This window comes from Myotis myotis, unplaced genomic scaffold (genome assembly GCF_014108235.1).
Source record: "Myotis myotis isolate mMyoMyo1 unplaced genomic scaffold, mMyoMyo1.p scaffold_m19_p_3, whole genome shotgun sequence".
Taxonomy (NCBI): Eukaryota; Metazoa; Chordata; class Mammalia; order Chiroptera; family Vespertilionidae; genus Myotis; species Myotis myotis.
Window position 1 is genome coordinate 189,141,980 of NW_023416335.1, and position 16,188 is coordinate 189,158,167.

Consider the following 16,188-nt stretch of genomic DNA (forward strand, 5'->3'; position numbering starts at 1 on the left):
TAGACATATGCTGAGGTAAAATCCTCCCTTATCCTTTAGTCTATATTCTATTCCCATCCCTGCCCCCTTAAACAGCCCTAACCCCACCTGAGCTGGGGCCTACTGTGCTGGCCTTGGCTGGAACAGACTGCTGTGCAAGTACTTGGCAAAGTAATAATCTAGTTGTAGGGATTGGCTGTATTCTTAGTAGAATTATGAACTGTCACTTTAAAACACCCATGAGTCACTAACATCATGGTGGGCTTTCCTGCAGGCTCACAGCGCATATGATACTAAAAATATCACTGTCCATCTGTCTAATTAGTGTCTGTTCCATTGATGTCACAGACATTTAAATGAGCTACTTTCTTCATGCCCACATACATGAGGGCTCTATGTGACCCCAGACCCCACCTGTGGGTGTGGCATGATGAGAGACGTTCAGGAGGAAAATAAGCAAACGAATGAACTCTGTGCTACCACTCCTGAAGCCAGATTACTAGCCTCACAGCCCAGAAATGGACACGGGATGGGTTGCATGGCCCTTAACCCGGTAGAAGTTCAGCCCCAGAAAACTTTATTGACTCTGCTCTTCATGTCCACCTTCTGAATTACTCAAAAATTCTCATGTGACCAGCCTTCCAGGATATTAGGGAAGGGAATTCTGGGAAAGGGGGTTCCAGCTTAACTAAGTTGATAGAGTACAAACCCACCACAGATAGTAAGCCTGGTTGACATCCTAGAAAAAAAAAAGCTTTGGAGAGAAAAAGAGACGTTATTATTTATATTCCTCAATGATAAAAGTAACTTCCTCCCTTTGTAATTAGTAAGCAATCTATGGATAATGCTTTGAGGTGGTATGAATATCCTGATGTCTAACAAAGTTTATTCAGGGTTTTTAGCATCTATTGATAATTCCTATCTGAATCGATTTAAAAAAATATATATTTTATTGATGTTTTACAGAGAGGAAGGGAGAGGAATAGAGAGTTAGAAACATCAATGGGATAGAAACATCGATCAGCTGCCTCCTGCACACCTCCTACTGAGGATGTGCCCGCAACCCAGGTACATGCCCTTGACCGGAATCAAATCTGGGACCTTTCAGTCCGCAGGCCGACGCTCTATCCACTGAGCCAAACCGGTTAGGGCCTGAATCAATTTTTATAGTAAGTGAGGGTCCATTCAGACCAGGCCCTGAGACCTTTCAACATGACTCTTGGTGTTTGTGTACTTTCTTGTTTTGGGCACAACAAGAGATCCAGACTCAACTTGTGTTTTTCTGGCCCCAGACCTGGGATCAGGGAACAAATAGTTTCTCCAAGGAGCCCTGGTCCGTTTCAGTAGAGAATATATTCAGACACCAAGATCTGATCACTGATGTGCTCATTGCCATTGGTGAGCTGTTGCAGGCCCTTTCAATGGGAGTGACAGAAAATTTTATTTTTTAAATTTGAGTTCACTGATATTTACAATTCAAATTTATTCTTACCTTTTTATTTTAGATTTTTATTTCTTTCCTCTCCCAGTGAAAATTTTGGTTCCTAATAACATTAATATATTTATTTTCTTTATCCTGTTATATACATAACATATTTTGGGTACATAATATCATAACTACTACTATCAATAAGTCCATTATGTAAAATTTAAGGTTTTTTTTCAGTTATTTTGTCCTTAGAATATATATTCTACTAAGATATAGAGAATAGAGAATACATTCTTTAAAAATTACTCAAATTAATTCTTTGTGTGATTGTGCTATTGAATTTATATAAAGTTAGGTTAGATTTTTTTAAAAATTAATAAAAGTTATCTTTCAGAGAAGTTTTTTTTTACTTCCTTTATTTTCTATTTTTTTTTAGAGCAGTTTTAAATTAAGCAGAAAATGCAGAGTTTCCATATACCCTCTTGCTCCATACACGCACATGCTCTCCCAGTATACAAGTCAGAGACATTCTGCATCACAGTAGTTGATATGTCACAATCGATGAGCCTACACGGATGGACACATCATCACACAAAGTCCATAGTTTACATAGGGTTCACTCTTGGTGTTGTACATTCTATGGATTTGGACAAATGTATAGTCACCATACGGAGACTAACCATCAGCATAGTTTTGCCTTTTTTTAGAATGTCAGATAATTAGAATCATGTAGTAGGTAGCCTTTTCAGATTGCCTTCTTTCACTTAGTACTATGCATTTACATTTCCTTTGTCTTTTCATGGCTTGAAAGCTCATTTGTTTTTCTAGTGCTGGATGTATCATGGTTCATTATCCATTCACCTACTGAAGAACATTACGTTGCTTCCAAGTGTTAGCAATTATAAATTAAGCAATTTCAAATTTAATTTCAAATTTCAAATGTTCATAGCATAAACATCCATGTGCAGGTTTTTGTGTAGACATGTTTTCCGTTCATTTGGAGAAACACCAAGCAGTGCTATTGCTAGACCTTAAGACTATGTTTAGTTTTGTAAGAAATTACAAAACTGTCTTTCAAAGTGGCTATACCATTTTGTATTTCCACTATCAATGGATGAAGCTTCCTGCTGCTCCTCATTCTTGACAACATTTGGTGCTGTCAGATTTTTTTTTTTTTAGTTTGGTTATCTTAATAAGTGTGTTGTGATATTTCCTTATTGTGTCTTTGGCAAATATCTTTTCCTAGTCTCTGACTTGTATTCTCAGTCTCTTGACAGTATCTTTTGCAGAGCAGAATTAAAAATTTTTTTTTAAAGAATTTGAAATTTTTAATGAAGTCTAGTCTATCAATTATTTATTTCATGGATCACCCCTTTGGCGATGTATCTAAAAAGTCATCACCATTCCCAAGGTCACCCAGGTTTTCTCCTGTGTTATCTTTTGAGACTTTTATAGTTTTGCATTTTACCATGGCATACAAAATCCTTAATGATCAGTTTCCTGTCTGCCTTGATCTTAGTCTCTCATCCCTCTGTATCCCTGCTGTATACATTCCAGATTTTTTTTCTTTTCCTGCTACGCTCCTTCATGTCTCTAAACCTTTATACTTTCCATTCCTCCTTCTTGGAATCCCCTTCCCCATCTTCACCAGAAAACTTTTGCTTATCCTTCAAAGCCCAGTTCAAATATCATCTCCTTGATAAAGTCTTTCTTAAACTCCCTTAAATAGAGCTACTCATTTCTCTGTGTTCCTGTGAGATTTTGCAGTGCTGACCCCTACAACAGAATTCATCAGATTGTGCTATAATTGTTTATGTTTTTTAGTTTATCTCCACTACTCTTTGAGCAGAGGAATTTATGTTATGTATCTGGCCTCCCATGTCAAGCACTGTGCTTAAATAGTTATATATGAATGATTGCTTAATGAGCAAATAAATGACGAGTAGGATCCCATCCCTCCCTGTTTCTGATTATATGAAATTTGTTATCTTCTCTTTCTCTCCTCTGGGCTTTTCTGTTTCTAGGATGTGAATATACAGATTTAGCAGCTCAGTGAGTATGACCAAGTTTATGAGAGTTTCACAGCTTACCACCACTCAATCTTCTAATCTAATTTCCTTCGGCAAATGACGAGTTATCCAATTATTAAATCTTAGAGCTGGAAGGGATGTTGAAGAATCATTTGATCCTTTCTTCTCCTCAAGGCTGGGCTTCAACTTCTACTCCATGATAAATAGGAAAGAAGATTGTATAATTACAGATTTTAATATCAACAGAGTGCACACCTTTCCTTTCAAATATGTGTGCAATAGTGTTTGATATAAGCCCTCGTGATTTTAGACAGGATGGGTTATAGGAGTGACATGGATTGAAATTTATGGGAAATGTTTTTACCAGGCCAAACTGCAAACACTTTGTCACCTAATTACCTGTAGATCTCTCTGAGGAAGATATAGTTTATATAAAACTAAAATGTCTGGAGGACACAGTTGAGGGTATTTAACCTGCCTATTCCTTTTCATCATCTGATTTCTTGCTCTCTTGAATTATTACTATTTTAATAGTCATCATAACTATTAAGTATTAAGTTGTTACATCACCTGTACTAATGTGATTCAAATGAAAATTGGCCTTTGACTCCCGCTTCCCAAAAAGCCCAGGAAGATAGAGGTTCTCTCCTATTATCTAAGGAAGATTTACTGAGCCATTAAAAACATAGTACTCTCCCCCTTCCCTAATCAATGTGTATGTGTGTTTTTCCTGTTCCATGTGCCCTCCAATATAAATAGATAAACTATTGCACAAGCTTCATGAGGGAGATGCCTTAGCAGTTTGGAATGGGACTGATGCTGTGTCACACGTTAGGAACATCCATTGTCATACACCTTTAATCTTTAACCAGGTTGGCTGTGCTTACCCTGAAGAATAGCACCACCTGGAAAACTGCCCAGAGAGGTGCAAATTGAGATTTGCATTCACTTTAGGATATAATGTATTCAAACAGGTACTGTGCTAGATACTGGAGACAGGGAATGGTCCTTGCCTTCATAGACCTAATTTTCTACTGAAGGAGCAAAAATAAAACAAATGAATAAATTTAAAAAACACACACCAATTTAAACATGTTATAAAGGAAGCAAGTGAAAGGATGGATTAGAGAATAATAGGGTGCCTTACTTTTTATAGGTTGGTTGGAGAAGGTGATACTTACCCTGAGACTTGAAGGACAGGAAGGGACCAGCCAGATGAAGAGCAGGACAAAAACTTCCCATGGATGTGGACGAGCATATGTAAAGGCCTGAAGTGGCTAAGATGTTGGTTTTTTTAAAAGGAATTGAAGAAAAGGGAGAGAGTGGAACAAAGCATCCTTAAAATCTGTAGAATATTTTGTTAAACCTTCTTTTTGATGTGAAAAATAATGAAACTTCTGATTTGGAGTTAAAGAAGGAGAAGAATGTGGAGAAAAAAGTTAGTGTTTTTCTTTCCAGGGAAGGTTAACGTAGGCACAATACTGACCAAGGCCTCATTTGATGGTTTTAAGTTTGCAGAATCAATGTGTCCCGTCATTACGTTAGTGTTTGCAAAGAGGCTGAATTCATTCTAAACCCCCAGGTTGTGCTTTGATGCTCAAAAGACTGAGGCAGGTTTTTATGTCATTTTCTGTTTCCTGGCGTGAGCTTTTAACAGACTTGAAACAAACAGCAGCAGCAAAGAATGAAGAATGACTGAACCAGGTTGAGTGACTGTGCACAGGTGACAACGATGGGAAAGGAGGACCCAAGAGAGTTAGGTTGATAAGAATCCCACATGCTTCACTGTCACTCAAGCTCTCCAGGGAGTTCAAAGGATGTTACAGCACGGTCCGATTACCTCTCCCTGCAGCTCTGGGCCACAGGTAATAAGTAGAAAGGAAGCTCTCATCCGAGGTAGTTCAATGCTGGACAGGGAACAATGGGAGCCCTGTGCTCCTAGCATTCCCCAGACACTGTACAATGGAAGCCCCAGTCTTCTCTGCATTCCCTCTCCAGGTGAGGTGACACTGGCCAGGACTCCTCTTGCCCTGCCCTTGGTCGAGTCAGCTTCGGTTTCCCCCTTGTGTCAGGGAAAGTGAATCCCACACTCCTTTGAACCGCAATCGACAATGCTGGCTTTGTGGGTTCGGCTGTCTCTCCAGAGCCTGCGCTTGATGAAGGGTGAAAAGTGATAAGTTAGAAACTGGAACCATGGAGCTGGCGTGGCTGCAAATCAATGACCCCAGGTGAACAAGTCTTATCAACTCCCATTCGATCAATTCTGATCCCTGAGCTGTATAATTCCTCCCGAGCTGCAGTCCTTCAGGACGCACAGAAACACCGAAAAGTAACCTGCCGGTGTCTGGGTGAGGAATCTGGGGAGGAACGTGTCACTGATAGATGAGGTTTTGGTGACTGCTAAGAGTGACATCTGTCATATAGTGTTAAAGGTTCTGAAAGTGCTCCAGTTGCCTATTTTTGTAAAAATGAAATGGGGGTGGGGGTGGGGGAGGGAAGGAAGAGGAGAAATTCCTCAAAATTGAGTTTTTAAGGAAGAAAGATAGTTAATATTTACCCGCTAGTAACAGTTGTTATTATTATAGTTGTGTCAGAACAGTGCCTCACATCTTGAGATAGAATTCTGGGGAGCGTGGCTGCTCAGGTCATGCCTCTGAGCTTCTGAGAGTCAGTAATTAGTTCCACAGAAGAAACACATAAAGTCCTTCTCAGGAACTCTTAGACCATTTATCTTAAAATTGAGTGTAACATATAGTTTCTCAGGAAGCCTCAGTTTATTTCCACTTAATTAGATGGTACTGGGTATGAAGGAGAAAGCTGAAAGGGAACTGAAAGGATGAGGAAGACAGAGAAGAGGTTATAGTCGAGTCACCAAAGTATAATGCATCCTGGAGTCATCCTGTATGTAGGTAAACAATAATATATATGTTTCTGAGTCAGAAAAACATTAACATATATACATATTATATGTTTAATAAGCCAATGTATTATAATGGTGGTAAAAAGATTTTAATAAATTTTAAAAAGTCATTCAGTCAATACAATATTGAAGAAGAACAAAGTTGACGCACTGACACTATCCAACTTCAAGTCTTATTCTAAAGTAGCAATAATCAAAACAGTGTGATATTGACAAAGGAATAAACAAATAGATCAATGGAACAGAATAGAGCCCAGAAATAGACCCACATGATACAGTCAACTGATCTTTACAAAAGGTGTTAGAACAACTAGACAGCCATATGTAAAAATAAAAAAGCATGTGGACACAGACCTTAGAAACTTCACAAAAACTAACTCAAAATGGGTCACAGACCTCAGTGTAAAATGCAAAACTATAAAACTTTTAGAAGATAACACAGGAGGAAATCTAATGCAGGATGACTCTTGGTTTGAATACAACACCAAAGGCACAATCCATGAGGGAAGAATTGATAAGCCCAACTTTAGTAAAATGAAAAATTTCTGCTTTGTGAAAGACACTGTCAACAGAACAAAGAGTTGAGCTACACACTAGGGAAAAAAATTTACAAAAAGATACATCTGGTAGAGGCTTGTTCTCCAAAACATACAGAGAACTCTTAAAACTCAACAGAAAGAAAATAACACTAGCTGGTTTGACTCAGCAGATAGAGTGTCAGTCTGCAGATTGAAGGGTCCTGGGTTCGATTCTTGGGTGACACATCTGGAACAAAAGAGAAGAAGGCCCAATTTAGGAGTGCGTCACTGGAGAACTGTCCTCTCACAATCCGGGACCGCTTGGGGAATGTTGGAGAGCTGTTTTTGGCCTGATCCCTGCAGGCCAGGCCGAGTGACCCCACTGGTGCACAAATCTGTGCACCAGGCCTCTAGTATCCTATATAATAAAAGCCTAATATGGAAATTGTCCCCTCTGGCAGTCGGGGAGTTTGACTGCTCGCTATGATGTGCGCTGACCACCAGGGGGCGGCGTGGAACATGGCGGGCATCGACAACATGGCACTGGCAGTGGGAGGCAGTGGAAGCGCTGCTGGCCCCGATGGGCCCCGATGGGCCCCAATGAGAGCGGGACCATGGCAGGATGGTGGCGCGGGTGAGTGGGCAGCACCAGGCCAAGGCGGGTGCGAGTGAGGGCCTGATCGCCCCGCCAATCACCCCACAGACAACTTCCAGGTGCTGAAGGAGCTGTGCGGGGTTCTGGCCCCGATCAATTGCCCCACAGGCAGGATGGTAGAGCAGGTGAGGGAGTGGCACCAGGCAAAGGCAGGGTGCCAGGCAGGGTGCCAGGCAGGGCTGTGGAGCTGCGAGGCTGGGTGTGTGAGCTGGGGACTGATCTCCGCAGGCCACCCCGAGGGACCCCACCTGTGCACAAATTCGTGCACCAGGCCTCTAGTATATATATTTTTTAAAAAAGAAAAGGAAAACAAACAACTCAGTTAAAAAATTAGCCACAGACCTTAATAGACACACCTCACCAAAGAAGATACACAAATGGCAAATAAGCATATGAAAAGACGCTTCACATCATTTGTCACCAGGGAAATACAAAGTAAAACAATAGTGAGATAGCACTACCCACCTATTAGAATGGCCAAAATCCAGAACACTAACACCACCAGTTGCTGGTGAGGATATGGAGTGCTGTTCATTGCCAATGGGAATGCAAAGTGGCACTTTGTGTGACAACTTGTCAATTTCTTACAAAACTAAACACAGTCTTACTGTATGATCCAACAATCGTGCTTCAGGTACTTATCTGAAGGAATTGAAAACTTAATGTCTACACAAAAACCTGCATATAAAGCAACTTTATTTATTTGCCAAAACTTGAAAGCAGTCAAGATGTTCTTTAGTAGGTGAGTGGATAAATAAACTGTGGTACATCCAGACAATTGACTTTTGTTCAGCACTGAAAAGAAATGATCTATTCAGCCATGAAAAGACATGGAAAAACCTTAAATGCGTATTATGGAGTGAAAGAAGACAATCTGCAAAGGTTACATACTGAATGATTCCAACCATATGGCATTCTGGAAAAGGCATAACTATGGAGACAGTGAAAATATCAGCGGTTGCCAGGGATTAGGAATGGCTGAGCACAGGAGATTTTTTGGGCAGTGAAACTACCCTGTGAGGTATTATAATGGATACATGCTGTTATATATTTGTCCAAATCCATAGGCTATACAACAGCAAGGGTGAACCCTAGTGTAAACTATGGACTTTGGGTGATAAGGAAGTGTCCCTGGAGATTCATCAATTGCAACAAATGTACCACACTGGTGGGGGATGCTGATAGCGAGGGAGGGTGTGCATGTGTGAGGGCAGGGAAAATCTCTGGACCTTCTGTACAATTTCACAGTGAACATAAAACTGCCCTTTACAAAGAAAGTATATTAAAACAAAAACCAAAGAAGTCACTCAGGGCTTAATATATTAATTTCAGGATTCTGAAATTTTTATTTACATTTTATATCACCAATATGCATAAGAGATGAATTATTTCTTCATTAAACAGAATTTCAAATCCTAAAATCATTTAAAATACAATAAGTTTGATGATTTTGCTCTGTATTCTAGTTTTGGGTTTCACTAGGGCTACAGAGAGTTCAGTAGAGAATCTTACAAATATGCATTCAAAAAGAGATTAAGAATATTCTCTTTATTTCCCTATTTGACGTATGGAATATGTGTCTTCCTTCTTAGAAGAAAGAAGCACATTCTCTGACTCTCCATTTCCTAGGTTCTCCCTTGTTACAGATTTATATTTAGGCAAGAGTGAGAATGGGCTGTCCACCCTAGAAGCTAAGCTTTAATTGGTGATTTGTGTGAAGAAGTAGTCTTGGTATGACTATCGGACAAGAAAAAATTTAATGCAAGAAACCACAGGGGCTGCATTTAGATATAACCCATTCTGCCTTTTTTTTTATTGCCTGGGGAGTGGCTCAGCTGAGGGTTTGGGTGGAATCTGGGCTGAATCTATGTGTAGTTGGGGCTAGAAATGTTGGCTCATTGGCAAGGGTTGAGCTTGGCAGAGGTTGGACGTCACCCCAAAGGAAGATTGGTCATCCTATCTCAGGCAGGTCGCCCGTCTCGTTTGTTATTCTTTATCTCAGCATCGTATTTTCTTGATAATAATTATCACAATTTGTAGCTGGTTTGGTGACTTTTTGGTTTACTTATTTGTTTTATAGAGGAAGGCAAGGGGTTATGTTTACCTTATTCATCCAGTGCTTAGCCTAGGGCCTGGCACATAGTGAAAACTCAATACATATTTGTTAAACACATTCCCCATTCATTTAAGTTAAACATAAAGCTGGAGAGTCCACATAGCTCAGTATTCCCAAGGCTTTCTCAGAGTTGAAGAGTCTGGTCTTTAAAATTTACCTTTTATGTTTCTTAATAAGAACTCAGGCAGCTAAGTGTGCTTGAACCAAGCTGTCTTAAATGATCTTCTAGATAAGCTAGAGGGAATTTGGAGAAAAGGATTTCAAACTACATCTTAGCCTCCCTTTGACTTTGTTGACTCTTTCCGTTCTACACTCAGCAAACTAATGTCTATTGCCAGAGACTCCCATTTCTTTATCTCCAGCAATACTTTCAGCCTTGAAGTCTCCTTTGCTAGTATTAATACAATTGCTACAGCCTTCTTATCCTTGCTGTTTGCATGACATATGTTTTATCCATTCATTTGAACTTATCTTTGTTCTTATATTTAAACTGTGTCTCTTTCAACAACGGAGAATTAACAAAAACAAACTTTAAGTGAAAAAGAAATAAAGGGTTTCTCTTATATACATTTTATACCTGGGTTTTGCTATTTTATCCATTCTGACAACCTCTGTCTTTTATTTTACACTTAGTGTAATTATTAATTTGATTGCATTTAGGTTTACATTTTATTTTTTGTTTTCTATTTGTTTCAACTGTTCTTTTTCTCTGTTACTCCTTTCCTGGTTTCTTTTGGGTTAATTGAATATTTTTCACAATTCCATTTAAATTGATCTTTTAGCCTTTTTGCATTTTAAAGTTATTGCTTAGACATTACAATATATCTATGCTTAACTTTTTAGTCTTTGAGTTGGTATTGTATTACCTCTTCTTACATGTTAATATTGTATATTACATGTTAATGTGGTATAAATTCTTTACTGTACTGACTTCTTAAATGCTTCTGACTTTTTCCATGGCCTTTTCCCAGGAACCCTGTCACCCACAAGAATGCAGCCCAGTTCATTCACTTGCTGGGAAGGGCCTCGAATGTGGCCCTTCCTACAAAGTTAATATTGTATCAACTCTTCTTACATGTGAAATGTAAGGAGAACCTGGAAACTATCTATGCCCATTTACTGCCTTCCCCACTGTCATTTATACTTTAGTTGTCATGCATACTACATTTCTGTATGTTAAACACTCCACACTACAATGCTAGAACTTTTGCTGTGATCTCACTTCTGTTAAAGTTTTGTGATTTTTAGGTACTAGTCTACCTAATAGTTTCTGGAACAAGAGTGAAAATCAAAGCCTAGTTTATAGCCTCACTGGACTCCTTGTTTCTGAATCTGTCCGTGTGTATTTATAAATCGCTTAGAAGCCTACAGGAAGCCTCTTTATTGGGACATCCAATTGCAGGCTTTCACTTAATAAACTAGGTTTATTCATCCTCTTTTAAAATTTAAATTGCAGTGAGCATCCAAGCCTCCTTCCTCTCATACAAACCGGTTCTTGTGTTTCTTCATGCAAAATCAAATATTTATGGCATGCACTTTATTATAGCATGTTGGCATCAAGCTGCCCATAAAACTAAAATTAATCGTGTGTGTGTCTGTGTGTGTGTTTTGCATTTCCTCCTGAGACTGTATCTTCTGCCCTCGCTGCTTTCAGGATCTGTTTTTCCTGAGGTGAAATTGTCTTCATGGGTGGTGCTCTTCACATCTGCACTTGTGCTTTCCAGAACATTTACTTCTCTTCTTTTTACCTCCGTGTTTGTGCTGCCGGTTGGTAGCTTTTGAGGACTGTTTTATATTCTTTGATTCCTTCTCGAGATGTTTTCCTGACTCTGCCCCAAAGCCAACGAACCGCACAGAAGGGCACTAACTGTGCTGCTGGGTCGTGGTGTGACTTGAGGCCAGTCACTCCATTCCTTTGAGGACCGATGTGCATGGAGTGATCGGAGGTTCCCTCTGGTTCTAATATTCTATGAGTCTAAGATCTAAACTGCACTTTCAGTGACACACAAACACTGCCCAGCAGGGGGTGGGGTTGGAGCTGCTATAGCCATAGTATCACCTTTTCACACACACGCAAAAGCACACACAAGTACATACAAACACACACACACACACACACACACACACACACACACACAGCTCTCCTCTCTTGTTATCCTCTGATACTTCTGGTTTTGCTTATCCTCAGTCTCGGAAGCTGCTCTATCTCCTGATTCTCACCCTGTGTCTGGCTGCCTGTTCCTTGCTCTGCAAACACCCTCAGTGTTTATATTTGTGAATGTGGCTTTGACCCATTTCAGCTACCTGGCAATCCACACAGCTCTGCACCTGGGTTTGTACTCCTCCCCTGCCTGCTGAGTTCACCAGAGTTTTACTCCGTCAACCCTTCACCAGGCCTTCGCCTTCCAAATGGCCTCACCTGGGACAGGGGCCTTCCATTCTGCCACGCCCGAGGCCCTTTCCAGCATGGGAATGAACTGGGCTGCCTTCTTGTGGGTGGCAGGGTTCCTGGGAAAAGGCCATGGGAAAAGTCGGAAATATTTGTGAAGTCAGGACAGTGAAGAAGGGAGGTGGGACTGGCCCAAGGTGAGATGATGACTTGGAGGAAGTTGATTTTCAGTATTCCCTCATACCTTTGACAGACACGCTTCCTTCCTTTGGTACCCCGCATTTCCAGTGCTCTCACCCTGCTCCTTGATGCCTTAGGACCCACGAGGGGCTCCCTCACCTAGTTCTCAGGACTTCAAGTTCTAGAGGATGGCCACATTCAAGCCCTCCCGCCGGACTCACTTGTCCTGTGTTCACTCGGTCAGAGCTCTGTGTTCTACCAGCCAAACCAAGAAGCATTTGTGCCAAAGGCTGACAGTGGTGTGAAGAGTGTCCTTTTCTGGATAACACGACTGAACAGGAAATAAGGAATTGGAAGATCCTGTTTGAAACCAAACTCTCCTGCTACCTATCTATGTGAACTTGACCAAGTAACTTACCGTGTCTTGAATCTCAGTTTCCTTTTCATTAAAATGAGAGCGAAAATATTTTTCATGGGGTTGTTACAGGATTTTTAGATAGAATGTATGCAAGCCCTCTTTGTAAGGACTGTTCAAGTATGAAGATGTTTACTTAGGGTTTAAAAATGCTCCTCAGCCTCATCCGATACATCACTAATTGGGAAAGAGGTGGGTTTATTTGGAAAAAGATAAATCTAGAATAGTCCCTTTGGTGAAGTTGTTTCTTTAACATTGTTTTCCCCTGGAGTAAACAAGGGGGAAAAAAAACAACAACAAAAGATAAAGAGAACATCTAGGTAAGATTTGGTGAGTGAAAGATAACATTTTTGGACAGAAGGTTCCATATCTACCTATCCATCTATTTTCTGGAGAAAAGACCCACTCAGTGGAATAATAAATAATATGTACTATTTATTGAACATCTACAATAGCCCCGCACTTTACATACATTACCTCTACTTTTCAAAGAAACCCTTTCAGAACCATAGAGAAGGGAATGGCTACTCAAAGAAGATGAGTATGTTTTATAAGTCTGCATTGCTGCAGGGGGTAGAGACAAGCTCCAAACTCTGTCTGCCCCCAAAGCCTGTGTTCTTTTCACGAGACCCCCCTGATCTTACTTCCCCGAGGAAGCTCACTGATCCATTTCAGAAGCCATACAGCACCTGGGGCACCTGGATCTCCTTCAAAAAATGTTCAAAAAACAAAGAGCAGGCATATTTCAAAATAATTGGAAGTTGACTCGCCTGAAGGCCCATGGGCTAGACCTGTTAGAACTGTACTGTGGCCTGGGAAGTCTCCCCAGAACAGGGTCCTCTGTGAAGCACCCAGTAGGGAATGCGCTTTGTCAAGTCTGAGCCCATCCAAAGGTTGGCACCCAACATTATAAAGTGAGGGAGACTAAAAGAGCAGCTCCATCATGACACTGTGTAATTATTTTACATTAGTGTAATTCCTGCTTGAGTGCTGGTTAACCCACAGCACATGCCTGAAATGGAAGAAGCCCTTGTAGGTAAGCATAGACCTGAATGGGTAGTGTCTCAGCTGAGTGGTCTGGTCCAGGAGTCCCTAAAGTCACCACCTCTTCCTCCATTCATGTTGAATTTGAGTCTGAGTCCACACTCCTGATAAGAAAGGGCTCAGCGCTCCTCAAAGGTGGCTTTCCCTTGCACGTGGCCAGGTGCCAGCCCATTATTGGCACTAAGGCAATATTTGAAGATGGCCATGGTGGTGAATGCTGGGAGCAGAGGGAGAAAATGAAGCGTCCACTAGCAAGGGAGCTCTATGTGAGTGTCTAGAATCCTGATTATACTTAAGCAGGATAAACAAATACCCAAATTTCCCATTGGTTTGGGGACAAAGCCATCTCTGGAGTTTTCCATGTTCTCCTGGTTCTCCTCAGGTGGGAACTGGTATTGGGGCTATAATAGAAAGGCAAGGAAAGAGCTCCAAATGGAATTGCCCTGCACAGATTTCAAATTCCTAGGAGAATTTGCATTCACCTACTGATTTCACTAAGCAGCTCCAAGCTGATGCAAATGACATTCGGGCTTTTACTAGGAGGAAGAGGCTGGGGGAAGGGAGGCGCTTACAGACTTCTAATCTAGAAGGAGGCTCCTCCTATGGGAGGCTGGTAGAAGGTAACTGTTCTAACTACCGAAGTTGTGTGGAAAGGCATTCTATCTTATTTTGGTCAAGGTCTTGACTAAGGGCCATCATGTGTTGACGAAGTAAAGTGGCAATTTAGTAGATTAGACACAAAGGTCTAATATTCCTCAGCAGTTGTCCTTGGGTGATTTTCCCACGTGGAATTCTATAGAATCAGAATGATGGAAATTGAGGGCAGGAAGGGCAGTGTACGAGGGTGGAGGGGAGGGTTTGGCAGCAGGAAAGAGGGAAGGGAACTAACATGTATGTGCTAGAATTGTTACATGTTTTCTTCATTGGATCATTTCAATTGTGCTTTCAGGAAAGTAATTCTCCAAGAAACCAAGGCCCAAGTCTACAGTGGGTTGTTGGAGGTAGTGGTTAGACGGGACTAGAACCCAATATGGCCACTGGTCCTCCTATTGTTCTGTACGAAGATTGATCTCCACTGGAAAACGAGACTCTTCACTTGGTCACGGGTACTTTCCCCTTTTCTAAAGAAAGCAGAAGTCCAGAGTGAGCAGGATGGTTAGGAATGTGTCATGCTGTACCTCTTGGCGTCCCAAAGGGCCACACATGTAGGGCTTTAGGACATGGCTCCCTCAAAAGTGACATTCCAATGTCCTAGTCCCCAAATTGAACCCAAATCACATTGTTTTGTGTACAAGTAAGCCAAGCCAGGACTTCTTCAACAAGAAGGCAAAAGCAGAAATCAAGGAACCTTGCAAACCAATTTTAAATAGAACAAAACCAACACATTTCCTAAAGCCATTGAACTGGAGCAAAGCCAGGTTAAAATATTCTCAGTGAACCTGAATCAAGTCAATGTTTCCCTTGGGTTGAGTCCATTGCCGAGGGCTCAGGTGCTCCCTGAGGCTGAGATTTGGCCCAGGAGGACACCAGGCTGGGGGCCTTGGCTCAGGCAGCTATGGGGTGTGGGAGAGCTCAAGGTAGCCCTCACCTGGCCAGGCTTCTGACTCTTCATCTCTAATGTGATGGGTTGTACTCTTTCCACACTGTTTGAACTAAAACAAAATAAAACAGAAGCAAACTTTTTTTTTATAAGGTAGCTCTGGGTGAAGCAGTTGTTTGTGGCTCAGTAGATCCAGAGTAAAGTATAAAAATAATAAAGGGTAATATTTACTGTGCCCTGTACTTTTCTAAGCCCTTTCTCTGTAATAACTCACTAATCCTCACAGCCATCCTTCTGAAGTAGGAACTATTATTATATCCTAATTTTACATTAAGGAAGCACAGAGAGGTCAAGTATATTGCCCGAGGCCATACAGTTGGTGAGGGAGTGCGGATTCAGATCCAGGCATTCAGACTAGGACTGTACCAGTTTAACCACTCTGCTCTGTTGCTCTCTTAGGCCAGCGGGCCAACCAGTTGTGCCAGATCCCCAGTCCATGTAAGAGACACGAAATCAAAACGCAATAAATCAGAAACTTAGCACCAATGAACTCGGGTCTTTATCAGGGATTTTTATTTTATATTATTGATTTTTTTACAGAGAGGAAGGGAGAGGGATAGAGAGTTAAAAACATTGATGAGAGAGAAACATCGATCAGCTGCCTCCTGCACACTCCCTACTGGGGATGTGCCCACAATCAAGGTACATGCCCTTGACCAGAATCAAACCTGGGACCCTTGAGTCCACAGGCCGATGCTCTATCCATTGAGCCAAACCGGTTAGGGCTCTATCGGGGATTTTTGATTTTGCTCTAGGTAGTTAGACAGGAGCAGAGCAAGGACGATGGGCCAGGTACAGGAGGTCATCAGCGTGGAAAGCACTGGTGGCTGGCAATGGACAATCAATTGTAGGGTGGGACCTCGCCCTCAGGGTGACTTTTCCTCTCCTATAACTGGTCTTGAGGTTTAGATCC